The 5207-nt window shown below is 32.6% G+C and overlaps 1 long non-coding RNA gene across 1 annotated transcript; it reads right to left on the bottom strand.

Moving 5' to 3' along the window:
- Positions 1-1040: 1040 nt before the first annotated feature.
- On the bottom strand, positions 1041-2028 carry LOC141702597 (uncharacterized). Its single transcript, XR_012567189.1, has 3 exons — positions 1936-2028; positions 1470-1551; positions 1041-1288 (listed from the first exon to the last, which is right to left on the bottom strand). It is a non-coding gene; the product is annotated as an uncharacterized LOC141702597 (long non-coding RNA).
- Between the last annotated feature and the right edge of the window lie 3179 nt (positions 2029-5207).

Genomic DNA, 5207 nt, shown 5'->3' with positions numbered 1-5207 from the left:
TTCTTGCATATGTTATATCTTCTATAAAAAATAATTAGCAAAATTTAGATCATAAAAAAATTCTACTTGAGCGTCAATAAAATACAGTTACTTGGTTGTAGCAGTGTGCAAGAAGTGTAATTAATTAACTTAATTAATTTACAACACTAATTACATACAACAATACACATGTAACATGTCTAATGCAGGGTCTGATAACTGTAACGTGAAACTAGGGAGAAAAACCAGAAAATGCAGGTACCGGATTGTGCGTGTGGGAGAGAGTGGTTATAGCCCTATTACTTAAAAACTTATAAAAAATTCTATCCCAGGAAGTATATTATACATAATTTTGCTTCTTCTTCGAAGATAAATTGCAGAATCGATAGTCAAATACATCATTAAGATCCAATAAGATCGTTTAGGCTCTTATTTATCATGCTTAAAATTTTTAACTCCCTGTGCAGAGAACACCCACGTGGATTCTGAACTTGTAGTTGTATCCACTAACTAAGAACATATAATGTTGTAACAATAGACGATCATGTTCTAGATTGACTCAGGTGCCCCTTACCCAGGTAGTTGTGAGGTACAAAACAAAATGCAAAAATAATCAAGAACAACCCTTATAATTGAAAAACTTAAATACCACAAAAAACCAAACGCGTTAACAACTCCCCTAATTAAAGAATGCCGGCTCTCAATTACCTGGTCTAACTTTAAACAAACCATAAAACAAAAATAAATCTGGTAACAACAATCCAAATATGGTCGGAAACAAATAAATTCACATATTTTTGAGCCTAAGCTTTCCCAGGCAAGAAAGCTTTCTAAACACCATTGGTTTATATACGAAACAATACTTCATAAATAAGAGGTGGTTCTAGATTCAGTGAATGTTGTATTTTAACTTGAAATAATATTTTCATTCAATATCCAAACCACATTAGCTTTTACCTGTCATGCTTCTAGGATTTATAAAAAATTAATTACAAAATTTTGAGCAAAAAAAATCCTTACATAACGAGCTGCAATAGTCCTATGAGAAGCGGACCCACTAGTATGTGTTGAAGGGCGGCCATCAACCCTGCTACGATGATTTTTTTCTGTATCACAGACTTTGTTTAAATTTTTGGTGTTTTCCAATATTCAACCCATTTTAAATAGACATTCTTCTCAAATCTTTTATCTTGTCTATTGTACTTTTCCCAGTTAGAACGAGCTACCGAAACAAGCTCAGAATACTTCTTCCTCGCGCAATCTTTCCAACCATCATAAATAATTTTGTCCGACTGTCTCCACACAAAGTCTGTTTAAAAAAATTAGCAATTGTCACTACTTGGACAACAGTAAAGATATGTAATAAAATCATAAATACCTTTCTGTTTAAAAGTATTTCTGTTAAAAAAAATTTAGCAATTGTCATAACTCACTACTTGGACAGCAGTAAAGATATGTAATAAAAATCAGCCTAGAACAACTGTCACTACTTTAGAACAGTTCATAACTCTGAGTGGGAACGCGCTGTCCAAATTCAGTTTGTGCAGGCTTTCCGGAAAGAGCTGGTACGGCCTGAACAGAATTAGACATTACATTTTCAGCACGGCTCCTAAATCTTCTCATTTGTGGCTATAATAAAGTAGATAACATGAATTAAACTTACACCAGTTAAGATGGATTAAGCAAATAACAGAGAAACAGAAGCAACCAATGAAACGATAAGAAACTAATAGAAACTAAAAGAAACAGAAGCATAATTGATGAGAATAACAGCAATACTTAATAGCAACTGAGTCAATTGAGTCAATAAATTGTTATTTTAGACACTTTCAATCAATTACACACACACACACATATATATACTTATACACATAGTAACAAAATATAAAAAAGAGAAATAAAATCCCATGAATTGAATACACACACATGAAAAGGAAATGAATATAAGATACATACATCTATAAAAGATGCCAATTTTTTCATCTTCATTCGAGCTTGATGAAAAACTCTAGTTTCTTGTCGCCGCCCCTTCACACATAGAAACCCTCGTTGCTCTCTAAAAACCCCAACCCAACAACTTATGTCCTGTATTTATATTTTTCACAATTATTATTTAAAATATAATATTAGATAACTTGTTACCTATATTTTGTAACATATAATATATAATATATTATTATAATATGTATGTATATGTATTAAATAGCTTACAATTATAATTGTAATATTATCACATATACTAAGATAATTATATATGTATGAATAAAACTTACAAATATTCAGAAGAATTACTATAATCATCTTCACAATTGCCACTATCTTCCGTTTTTGAAGACTCGTCTTCTTCGGATTCATATTCCATTTCTTCTTCCGGAGTATCATCACCATCATCCAAATCTACTTCAACTCCACTATCATCATTTACATGTGTAGGAATATCATCTATACTAATATCATTTAAATGTGTAGGGATATCATTTTGGAACGGCTCTTGATGTGATGTTGGGGTTTGAGAAAGTTCAGTAAGTGATCGAACCTTTACTTTGCATACAACTAGCCAATCAACCTTGTCTCGTCTAAGACTTGGATAGTTACAAAAATAAACTTGCATGGCCTGCATTGCTAGTACAAATGGTTTATACACACGCAATTTCTTTCTTTTATTGACCTCAACCATATTATAACTTGGATGAATTTTTGTTCCAACATTAAGTGTAGGATCGAACCATTCACACTTAAACAAAACAGTTTTCTTCACTGGTGAGCGAGGATACTCGACAATTAAAATCTCTTCAATTATTTCAAAATAATCATTAAATGTCTCGCTGTAATTCGATCCTTTGATACATACTCCACTATTGAACGTCGATCTATCAGCCCCATATTCTCGAGTGTGAAATTTGTACCCATTCACATAGTAAATTGGTACCGACTTAACTGAACGAAGATGTCCTGATGAAATATCCCGAACATATTCATTTGGTACCAATAATGGATTTTGAACCTGGAATCATTAGTAGTGACTATTCGTATATGAAAAAACAGTTAATATGCAGTTATCTAATACTATTTATAAAAGCAGCAATTAACTTACATAATGTTTGAACCACATTGCAAAATCACTTTCCAAGCACCGATCAACTTCAACACTAGACATAAGTGGATTATGCTCCCGAAGTTGATTTATGAAAATCCTGATTACACAAAAAAATCATATAACAAAACTAATATTCATTAATAGGGAGAGGTAAGTACGTATGCGATAATGACAAAATAAACATATTCGGTATATAGTGCAATCTCTGGACAGTTAAACAAGATGTAGTTGTGCGCCGCCATATATTCTCGATCATCAAGGTAACGAGTTCTTACACTCCCATGTGAACGTCCAGGATGAGAAAATATAGAAATATTTCCCTCCAAACTCTCCTCAGCTCCATTAGGATCATTTCTGGGAACCTTTCCTATGTTTTGTCTGGACATGTTGGCCAAAGTAGTGTGAGAAAAAATTGGAAGCTTCTTCAACGAAAAAAGCATTGCATATTGATCCTTCAACCCGAGCTTTATTTTTTACATTATTCTTCGAGTGCCGTAAAAATCTTTCGAAAGGATACATCCAACGATACTGTATAGGACCTGCAATGCATGCTTCATATGGCAAGTGCACCAAAAGATGTTCCATGGAGTCGAACAATGCTCTGAAGGAAGCCCCAACTATTCCATATACTTCTTCGTACTGTAAAAGCTATCAAGAAATGCATTATTCTGAGGCAAGATGCCTTTGAAGAACTGGGACGTTTGATCATAACATGCCTCTGACCAATGATGATCAGATTTTAAACTTAACATTTGAGCCATGACAGACAACTGAGAAGTTTCATAACCTTCATATAACTCTCTTTCTGAAGATTTCGAAATATCATACAACTTTTGTGCCTCTGCATTTGGAATTTCTGGATCAAAACTTGGACCAACAACATCCATCACCATGTTGTACATTAGGTTATCATCATCTCTTCCACCAGTTTTATTGGAGTAATGTGGGGAGGATTGCTATGCCCTTTTTCTAGAAACATATGGCTCTCCATGTCGATCCCACGCATAATAATCTTTTACAAACCCTTTCTTTATTAAATGCAATTTTACTGTCTCCGCATTCCAGAATTTACCACTCTCACACTTGAAACATGGACACTGAATATTTGTTCCATTCATAGATTCTTCTCGAGATATAACATATTCCATAAAGCTTTCCAAGCCATTTACAAAAGCCGAAGTTAAATATCCTCCACTATCAATCCTTTGATACATCCAACCTCTATTATTATCCATGCTTAACTTTTAATAACCTAAAAAAATATTCATAATTAAAATATTTATACATGTACATATTTTACTTTTTGAAAAGTGAGTCTGGAATAAAAAAAGACAACATGAATCGGGTTTACACGACCAACGCCCAATCTCCCATCCAAAAACTTGCTAAACTAATTTATTATAAAATTAAAATTAAAATTGAATAGCACAGTACATTAACAACATAAAAATATGTACTACTGTTTAGAAAACTAGGAACTTAACTACCTTTATTATCATCTATGTTTCGGGGCGATCGAGACATATATACAAACAAAAACTTTACAAAACTTAGGACATGGCAAAATATTTCTAATTAAAATTAATTACAAGCTAAACTACATAATGCAAACAAAATACTAACTATCTGCGTTTAAGAATCCCAAAACACAAGTTAATTGCCAAAAATAATAAAAATAAACTTACCTTAATATTTTTCAAAGAGATATGTTGTGATAATTTGTGAGGATCAGATCTTGAAGAAGATGAGAAAAAATAGTATGAAAGTAGATTAATTTTTGAATAAAAGGTTAAGAAATCAGAGATGCAGCACAACTACTGCTTTTACTAACGAGTAGGTTGTTAATATTAAATGTGAGGCATACATTTAATAACCGATCTAGTTTTGTAACGACTTAGCAATGTAATACTAATGGAAAATTCTCCGTTGGCACTTCCTTACTAATTCATTGTAATTTCGTTACCATTTCATTACCAAATATCTGATAGTAATCTGTTGGCAGCTCCGTTGGTAGATTTGCGCGGGATCTTTTCCGCTTATTTTACCAACAAAATTTTCCGTTGGTAAATATATGTTACTGTTTCGTTGGGTCTTCGTTACTATTATATATATATTTTTTAATATTGTGAGT

The sequence above is a fragment of the Apium graveolens genome, unplaced genomic scaffold (genome assembly GCF_009905375.1).
Source record: "Apium graveolens cultivar Ventura unplaced genomic scaffold, ASM990537v1 ctg5309, whole genome shotgun sequence".
In the NCBI taxonomy this organism is placed as follows: Eukaryota; Viridiplantae; Streptophyta; class Magnoliopsida; order Apiales; family Apiaceae; genus Apium; species Apium graveolens.
This window is presented reverse-complemented; position numbering and strand designations above follow the sequence as displayed.